Consider the following 10,910-nt stretch of genomic DNA (forward strand, 5'->3'; position numbering starts at 1 on the left):
AATAAAAATGTCAAAAATCATGTTTGCTAATATAAAACAGTTTCTCATATATCATCATTTACCATCATGTAGTTCGAAGTTTGGATGCATTTTTGTCCAAAATATAAAGTTAAGGTGACACAATTTCATAGTTTTTTTTTTGTTTTTGCGTTTTCGTAAATTATTTGCATTTTCGCATGAACCCTCCCATATATATATATATATATATATATATATATATATATATATATATATATATATATATATATATATATATATATATATAACGTTTGATATGACTAATCCGTTGATAATTTATTTATGCATATTTGACAAATTCGGATTATATATGTTATTGATTTTTTTTTGTTTTATTAAAATATAAACATACGAGGTTTGACAAATTCGGATTATATATGTTATTAATTAAAAAGAAATATGGCCCTACCTACTAGGGGTGAGCATGAGTCGGGTTGGATCGGCTTTGTGGTAAAACCGGACCCAACCCTTGTATTTCGGTTTCAGGATTTTAGAACTTGTTGGATTCAGTTTTTGGTTGGTTATCATTTTTGAGTTCTTGGATGGTTTCATCGTTTTTGGGTTCAACCCATGGTTGATAGGTTTTGGGTTGTAACCCATTTTCAACAAATCTTTATAACTTAAAAAATGAAACAAATTTAGCAACTTTGATTAAAGAAACTAAAAAAATCAATTTCAACACTAACACAACATCAATAGTATATTGCTAAAAGTTTACAACAACCAAGTTTAAAAAGTTCTTAGAAACAAAATAGGTAGCAAACAACTAAGTGATAATCTCGGTTTCACTAAAAGAGCACAAGCCATACATTTGATGTAATTTAGTACCAAAATCCACCTCATTTTGTATTTGACATAGATTACCTTTGACATAGAAAGTCAAAATATAACATATCTTTGAAAAACATTTAATAATGTCGGGCATGCGTCAGTTTGAGGTACTAAAATCGAACCCAAAACCTATTTTTCGGTTTTTAAAAATTTAAACCCAAATCGACAGTTTCGGTTTTATCTGTTTTTGTCGTTTTTGGATTTTTGAGTTTTCAGGTTCGATTTTTCTCGCCGTACTACCCACCTGAAAGGCTACGGTGGTTTCATCCCCAAGACTTTTTGACAAAACAAATTAAACACTAATTAATAAATGTGAAGAAATTTAATCGATAAGTAATAAAGTTATGTGATTTTCTATCTCACCGGCCACATACAAGCAATAATAAAAACAGATTTCCATTTTTTTTCTCAACGAGCAATAATAGGAACTTTTAGTATTTGTGTTATCTAGTGTGAACCTTGAAGTATCATAGCTAATAAGACAAACTCTTCTTTTTTCTAGTTACCTTTTTAAAACACAAGTCAAAAGAACAAATTTACAAGTCAAACATGTGTTAGGCAAATGGTCCTAACCTACTTTATATCACATGGGCTTAAATGCACCATATCTAGTAGCCTACTTTCTTCATTCCGAAAAACGTGAATAGTGAATACAATATACTTTCTTTAATTAGATAAGGCTAAAAAAACTATGAATAAATAACAAATTCATAAATATCTTAGATCAGTATATCAAACAAGTTTTTATGTACTTATTTTGGTTATATAAGCATTGTTAGACCTATATGTATGCTCGTGCTATATTTTGAAATTTTAACATCTTGTATTTAATCTCTTTCTTTTGGTCGTAGTAGGTACAACTTTATACATTTTATAGAAGAAAATAATGAATTGAAAAAGCAATATTATTGATTTTACTATTAATGATTATAAACACATGAATAAATTTGTATTATAATATTTTTGAAAAAGATTTTACTATCAATGATTCAATATTATCAATTTCAGTCGATATTATATTTATATATATACCCAGAATTTGAAATGATGTTAACTTTAAGAATAAAGAATGAAACTTGGAAGCACATCAACCACGTTCACCCTTTAAAGTTTAAATATGTTATGTAATATATTTAATATAATGGGTGTCAAGGATCAAGAGTCAAAAAGGTGTGGGACCTATTTCTTCAATCATTGGTTTATTGTTCATACTTACGTTAACGTTTATAATAAAAAAAATCTAATAAAAGTATGCATGGTTTGTTTTGGATACTTGAGTAACAAATTATTGAAAATTGGTAAACTCGGTTTAATATTTTTGCACACCAAATCGCTCAGATTAAGACTCTATCGAATCATCTACATTGTCCAACAACGGCTTTTTTGGTTATGGAATTAATTTTGTTTTTCTGGTTTTGAGATTTTCGTTTAATGAACACATATGACTACTCATAATGCAAAAAAACTGGCTATTATACAGTTACATTATCGTATAAAAAAGAGAAATAAATAAGAAAAGGGATCCCAACCTTTGTATTTATAAGTATAAAATAACGTACCAAACCGTGTAATTTGGTTTCAAACTCTTCACGTTAGTCGTACGGTTTCAACGTGGCGAACCAAAGACGATAACTGGCTTTGTTTTGTACTTAGTTTTAGATAAACCATTTACGATCTTGATATTAATGACTTGTGCTAAAGGTGTTATGAAAACCTTTTATTGCATTACAATATGTTGATGCTAGTGCTAATTTTATTTTTATTTATTTAAGTGTTTCATTTAGCTGCATCAGACTAGAGTAATGATTTTCTTTTATACAACTTTTTTCCATATATATATATATATATATATATATATATATATATATATATATATATATATATATATATATATATATATATATATAGTTAAGTTCAAATGTTTTCACTATCTATTGTGTGCATATATGATTGATTCTGGACCAATCATTTTAGTTATTTGTAGAAAGTAATTAATGCTTATTAAATGTTGAAGATGTAATTAATACCTATTATATCTTCAACATGTAATATGCATTAATTACTTTCTTAAAATAACTAAAATGATTGGTTCAGAATCAGTCATATATGCACACAATAGATAGTGAAAACAAAATAACCTAACCCTATATATATATATCGGAGTAAGATCAAATGATAACATCAAAAAAGTTGAGAACATGAGAACAAATCTGGATAATCTAATTTTTAAGATGCGTGACTATAATTAACTATTATTTTTCTAATTATTAATATATTTTTAAATTTTAAATTTTGAATTAAAGAAAATTAAAAAGGGTATTAAGGTAAAAAAAAACATTAACCTAATTTTGTAAACTCCTATAATTACTCTATACCTCTCTATTTCGTTGACCTAATCTCATAGAGCATACAATCGACATCTTCATCATCTCACCGCCTCATCCCTACGCCACCTCACTACTATTATCATCATTGGACTTCGCCATTACCAAAACCCTCTAAAGCTTCAATGCTAAAACATCACCATCATAGTCCATGGACACACCAAGCGTCCACCTTATGCCACCCTTCTCCCAGTTTTTAGGGTTACGAATATACACAATTACGCATTTGCAAAAACAAAAAAGAAACACTTATGTTCTTCATTCTTTTTTTTAGACCAAGAACTGCAAGTCAATTGTTGGCAAAACGAGTACCGTTTAAGATCTACCAGGTAATCAATATTATTGACTATTTTCTAATATGGTTCCTAATTTTGAATATGAGTTTTTGGTTCTCTACTTTTTGCTTAGTGGATTTCTAATTATGATTTTTTCAAGCTCTAATTTTTGAAATTTGAAGACCAAAGTTTGATTTTTGATTCTAAAAACTAAACCGATTATTGTGATTTTTTTGCTAATCTGGTCTGTGATGGTGAAGACGATGGATTGATCAAAAAACCCAACAATGGTGATGATGGTTTGGTGTTTGGCGTAATATATACACACATACACAAATCAATAGGGGCACCTCATCATAACCACACCAACAATCTGATTTCTTTTGAGGATTATCACTCACCCCCAATAGGTTCTCCCACGTTTGCCAATTTTGTTTTAAGTTAACTTGTTTATTATTTTTCTAGGTGAAGGGGATGACTCATGCTTATCATTTACACACCAACCGTTTACTTAGGTGAAGGGGCATACCTCTGTTCTTCATTTACGCAACAACTCTTTATTTCTTGGTTCTAATTCATCTCCTATCGGCTCTTATAATCGATGGAATAGATAACTACACAAAGTTGTAATCCGATTCAAAAGAAAAAGTAATGTACGAAAGCTGCTTGATGAAATACGCGAGAGAGATATGGTATCTGAAACTTAATGATATATAGGTATTTTAATATGTGTTTTTCTGGATTCCTTTAGAATTGTTTGAGAAGATGGAAGGTGAAGGATTTGAGCTACATGAGAATGAAAATATATATCATGTTCAAGAATTTTTTATATGTAAATTATATTTTATTTAGCTATATTCATTTATGAATAAAAGAAGATTCATTAGTGATTACATGTTGTAACAACTCAAATTTTTATATAATTTTTTTTAACTTTTAATTTCATAAATATCAACCACAATGTGTCCAAAAATCCCATTACATATCCATATTATTTTAAAATTAAAAGTATGAAAAACTAGATGTGAAAACATCGGAGAATGCACGCCGCGCTATCAAGCTGGGCCCTTGCCCTTATCACAAGAAGTACCTAAAACATGCAATAAAACTATAAGCACAAGCTTAGTGAGTTTCCAAAGCACACGAATCATATAATCACATAATAACATGCACACATATACACATATAAATTTGCCACATACTCCCTTCATGGTCTTCATTAGAATGTCATGGGCTACCCCCATGGTCTTATATCCCTGAGCCATGGGCTCCCCCCATGGTCTTGCCAAATGCCATGGGATCCTCCCATGGTCTACACATAAGTCGACATATAAATCCAATAACAGACAATTACATATTCCAATGCAAACCATCACATAACCATTAATGGGCCGGCCTTGGTGCCTTCGACCCATGAGTGTGGTGAGAAGACTCACCTCAATCTTCTGAACACGATAGTTATGCGAATACTATCCCAAATATTTAACTATATAAATATACCAATGAACCTAATTAGCTTTATGACATAATTCGGCTAAGGGCCCAACATCATAATCTTTGTCCCACTATTCAAGCCTAAAAGTCTATCCTACCATAATGGGCCCAAGACCAAGTCCAAATTATAATGGGCCATATGGCCCAATAAGGCCCAATCAACACACCAAAAATCTAAAGCAATTCTCTAGGCCCAACACCATCCTAACGGTCCATACCCGAGGTTAAGAGAAGTCCAAATGGTTCGCAAAGTCCACCAGGGCCCAACTATCATAGTTGAGCGTACGCCCAACGTTTAAAAGAACTACGCTAAGTGTACTGGGTTCTTTGGTTGTACGTGCGACGTATAGGTGGGTACACCTAGCGTACAAACAAAATAAGCACATTCTCCATTAAGTGCTTAACATGTGAAGTCCTTATGATCTAAACTCATGTTTAGGTTATTAGAAGAGTCCTAAAGCATAAAGTTGGCAACTTTATGCCTTTGCATGCCCCATAAGCTCCCAACAACCATTTCCAACCGATTAAGACCTTTCCAAGGGTCTTAATTCATGCATGGAGGCAAAATAACCAATAAGTCTGCATTTTTATGATATAAACGAGCTAAAGGACCTTAGATCTACCCTCCCTAATCCTTGGAGTTGCTCAAACTCCCAAGAAATGATTCATGAACTCAAAATGGGACTACACAGAAAACCTACCCCTATAAATGACAATGATAATCAAGGAGAAAGCTTTTTACCTCCACTAGTTTCCTAAGCTGCTCTAAATGCAAGATCCAAAAGCCTTCCCTCCTTCAAGCTTGCTTTCACTTCTTCCCTTTAGCAAACACACCAACGACTGAGAGTGATGGAGGCTGGCTAGGGTGATGTCCAAATGACTTAAGGGTGCTTAAATAGGCCATAAGTCCGAATGTTAGGGTTTGACCATCAGCCACGTACACCCTGTGTACCTTCACGTACGCCCCGCATACACGATGCTCCTTCGCGATCCTTCCTCCATAGTACGCTAAGCGTACACTTATATATATATATATATATATATATATATATATATATAGAGAGAGAGAGAGAGAGAGAGCAAGATGGGACAAAGGCTAACTCTCGATGTATAGTCACGTGAAAATTACATAAGAACCTTTTATCATCCTTGGCATAAAAAAATGGCTTACAAAATCATCCAATTCAATAATATTCAGTCTAGTTCAGTCATGTCTAGTGTGTGTGTGTGTGTATATATATATATATATATATATATATATATATAACTTTATGTAGGAATAAAGTGAGTTATGATCTGTTTATTTGGTCTCTCTGACCTATCATAACCAGTTTCATGTATCACATGCTAAATCCAACTCACACCCATCAGCTCCAAACAAATGTGTCTCTCTCCTCTATTTTGAAAATATGTAACATTCCCCTCCAACACGTGTCACAATATTGATTGCTTTGGGCTCCCGACACGAAAACTGAAGGGTTTTGAGCATTCTAACACTCCTATGGTGTACATACAACCTTAAAAACCTTGGATCTATGTTTTCTCTAAGATACATGCAAATAGTAACTTTCCAAGGTTTACTTCCTAACTAGCATGTTATGGGATACTTGAATCATAAAACACTAGTAGAATTACATACCTTTTAGTAGTGGTTGATTTCTTGGAGTTTGAGAGCCTAGCACCAATAATGTGGATGCCTCAAATGGAAGTCACAAATCACCACAAACCTTGGAAACCTTTAAAGATAGTATGAACACTTGTAGAAATCAGCCACCTTGCTCACACTCAACTAGTGCCATTTCAAGTGCCAAGGACCCCTTTATATAGTATGGTGGATTAGGGTTACATCCATGTAAACCCTAATACCCATGACCTTTCATTTCCATGAGATCCATGGGTTAAAGCTCCATGGACTATCCATGGACTTACCATGCAAACCTAGCCCATTTTAAATAAGCATTAACCCACACTATATAAATACAAGAGTCCATATTTAATTAGTCACACTTTTGATCACCAAATTAATTCTAAATTAATTTTTGATCAATACTAATTAAATAATATGATTTAATATCAATATATTAGAACTTATAATATATTAATAAATCATAACTTATACTATTCTCAAAAGATTATCCATATAAATTGTTTGGGTGAACTGCAACCCAAATGGACCATGTCGGGTCGGGTCAAGTACATCTCAAATATAGTTATGGACTTAGACATCTTATCCAACAGTCTCCCACTTGGATAAGTCTAATAACTATAGTTGCAAGCATGACTTCAGGAACCGATCGAAAATCGTAGCCCTTAAAACTCTGTTTAGCTATGAAGCGTCATTTTAGATAAGTGATCATATAGTCCTCTGTTCTAGATATCAGCCAGACAAATACATGGAACAATGTCTTACTTATTGTCCAGCAGTTTGTTTCCCGATTTCCGATTTGTTTGACATAGAACTTAATTGAACACATCAATATAGTTCCGACCGGGCCCGGTACATGGGTCAACACAAAATCATAGAGGGGCCCAGATATCGCTTCTAATCCAAGAAGGAACATATAAACTTCGACTCATACGCTTGTTCTACTACTTGTTGAATCATACATAATGGCACGATTTATAACATCGAGTTACCAATGCGTTTTTGTACAATCAATGTTTAACCAACTCATAGACAACAACTCATATCTCTAGGTTTGAAGACTTATATGATATTACCGTATCACGATCACTCGAGATAAATTCCATGAAGTGATACAAGCGAGCATGGGTTGAATCCAATACTCAGAACTTATGAGTACTCATGAGTGTTGTAGCAACTCTTGCTATGTCCAATAACTTAGACATATACAAGCCAACTTCATGACAATCTTGTTTCATATCTACTTCCAACATATGACCGACTGTGGAGAATTTGAATAATATGATATGATATATGATATTGCCATATTTATACCTATTTTTAGGCAATATTTAAATACATTTTTATTAATAAGTTGATAATATGTTTAGAATAATGGTACTTATGACTTTAAATTGTTATTTTCAGTCAATTAAAAGGATTTTCGAAGAGAGGGACCAAAAGTGACAATATGGAGAACATGGGAGACTTGAAAGACAAGAAAATAATAAATCCACGATAGATACTGAATTCACGACGTGGCGAAGTCGGCCACGACGTGGCATGAGAGTTCTAGAAGATAAACATCGCGATGCGGAGGATTCCTTGTACGGTACGGATAACTTGAAGCCCACGACGTGGCCTGGATAGCCACGACGTGGCTCAGGTTTTTGGAGATTATTTAAGTGCTCCTGATTACTACGAAAAGAAGAACCTTTTGGATGAAGGAAAGAGTTCCAGGAGACGATTCAGAGCGAAAGAAGGGTTCTGGAAGAAGGTTTTCAACACCAAAAAGAATAAAGGTTTATATTTTAGTTAATTAAGAACATGTCTTTTATTACTTTAAGTTGTGTTGGTTTATTAGTTGCTAGGATGGGCAGGTGAATCTAGCTACTCTTGTTTATCTAGATGAAGCTTCAAACTTTTGAATAGTTCAATGTTTATGGATTAAGTTTAGTTGGTAAAAATTGCTTGTGTTTGATTTGTATTACCTAGCATGCTATTGTTTGTTTCTCTAATTGCTTGATTGCATGTTCTGTGTAGCTTAGTGACCATTAACTGCATGAACTTGTTTACCTAATGATTTAGTGAACATTCAATTATTGGAGCTAGGATTGACCAATCTTAGTTAGTAATTAGAGTAATTAAGCTTAGCTGTGCTAGAGAACGTGTATTGTGACCATAATTGTGTTTATGTTACAAATCTTACATAGCATATTTACATTCATAATTAGTTTGGTGTTTAATTATGTGTGAACATACATGGTTTGACATGAATTAGTTAATTATTGGTAAAGTTAGAACTAAATTACTAATATAACTAAAAACCAACTTAACAATCCGTAATCATTAGCTAGCCATAAGGAAGAAGTGGATTCAAACTAACCAAGAGTGTGTTTTTACTTATTGAATTTGATTTAAGTTCATCTGATCTTGTAAAATCAGATAAAACCCCTTTTAAACTTGTTAATAATTAGGTTAATTTAATAGTAAGTAAATTAATTAGAACACCATTCCCTGTGATCGACACCCGACTTACCCAAGCTATACTGTAATCTGACTAGGTACACTGCCTATAAGTGCATAGTTAGTTAAGTTTGTTAGGTTATAAATATTAAAATTAGTGAGTACTTTTGTGCACATCAAGTTTTTGGCGCCGTTGCAGGGGAACAACTTAGTTTTTAGCTTATTTATTTGCATTAAAATTAATCGATCCTTCTTGTGGAGTAAAAACCACAAAAAGTTAATTTTTCAGCAAAATAAATTTTTTTCTGTCAGTCACAGAGTCCACGATGTGGGCATAGACAGCCATGACGTGGACTATTAAAAAAACTAAATTTTTAGTTGTTAGTTAGTTTTTCTTATTTTAGTTCAGTTTTACGTTTTTAGTTTAGCAAGTTGCAGGAGTTCATGACCAGAAGCTCAAATACACCCTTGGTGCCACCACTTGAAGATCCCGAGTCTGCAATTCACAAGAAAAAGACGCCCTTACAAGAATTGAAGTCAGCTTTTTCTAGGAAGTCGGGAAAGAAGACAGGAGAATCAAGTTCATCCTCGAGGCACAAGAGCAATCTTGAACATTTGGATCATACGCCCGTCCAAACCGAGTCCGAAAGCGATACCGAGCCGGAATTTGAAGAACACACGAGCAAACCCGAGAATGAGCCAAGGAACGAGATGGAAGCAATTGAAGAAATGTCCATGGGAGCTTACAAGAAGCGGATCCGAGAAGATGTGGGTCCCAGTTTAGTCCAACCCGCAATACCTGCCACTGCCACATTCGAGTTGAAGGGGCACATATTGACTGCACTGAAGGACATCCCATTTTTCGGGAAAGATCATGAGGATGCTTTTAAGCATCTAGATGAAGTCAACGACATTGCAGATTACTTCAATATCCCAAATGTCAACAGAAACACAATCTTGCTTAGGTGCTTCCCATCACTTTCAAAGGAGCTGCTAAGGAGTGGTTAAAAGCACTCCCACCGGGTACAATTACCACTTGGGCTCAAATGTGTGTGCAATTCCTGGACCAGTTTTGCCCGCCATCCAAGATAGACAAACTCAAGAAGGCAATAGCCAACTTTGAGCAACAGCCGGGGGAGTCATTATACGAAGCATGGGAGCGGTACAAGGGCTTGCTCAGAAATTGCCCTCAGCATGATCTAAATGTGCAGCAAGAGATGTCAATCTTTTATGATGGGGTCAACGTTATGACAAGACAACTCCTTGATTCTCAAGGACCTTTGACAAAGAAAACCCAAGGGAGGTCAAGGAGCTAATTGAAGAATTCGCGAAGCACTCTCGCGAATACCACAACCCTAGGCAAGATGGAATCAAAAGCGGTGGAGGGGCCCAAACTGAAGAAATAGCAGCTGTCATGGCCATGCTGAATAATATGGATCGAAGAATAACACAAATGGACCAGTCGATACATGCCATAAGAGTGGGTTGCGAGAGATGTAATGGTCCACACTTGATCAAGGACTGCAATGTAGATGAGTTTGGGAACAGAAAAGCTCAAGTATGCTACTCTAGTAGGGATAAGTTTGATGAGGACTGGAGGAAACCAAAGAAGGAGTGGCTGCCATATGAAGAGTATAAGAAGCAAAAAGAAGAGAAGTATAGGCAGACAGGTCGAGGCTTTTATCAAAAGGAGCAGCCACCAGCCGAGAAGAAACCCGACCTAGAGACCATTTTGATGAAGTTTATGGAAGCTTCGGAAAAGAGACACGATGCCACTAATTCTGCTATTATGGAACAACAAAGTTTGATAAAGAATTA

At 34.2% G+C, this 10,910-nt stretch overlaps 1 non-coding gene across 1 annotated transcript; it reads right to left on the reverse strand.

The window, feature by feature from the left end:
* Window positions 1-10,186: 10,186 nt before the first annotated feature.
* LOC145071900 (small nucleolar RNA R71) lies at window positions 10,187-10,293 on the reverse strand. The gene has a single exon (XR_013690863.1). It is a non-coding gene; the product is annotated as a small nucleolar RNA R71 (small nucleolar RNA).
* Between the last annotated feature and the right edge of the window lie 617 nt (window positions 10,294-10,910).

The sequence above is a fragment of the Lactuca serriola genome, chromosome 8 (genome assembly GCF_051521515.1).
Source record: "Lactuca serriola cultivar US96UC23 chromosome 8, Lser_US96UC23_V15, whole genome shotgun sequence".
Classification (NCBI taxonomy): Eukaryota; Viridiplantae; Streptophyta; class Magnoliopsida; order Asterales; family Asteraceae; genus Lactuca; species Lactuca serriola.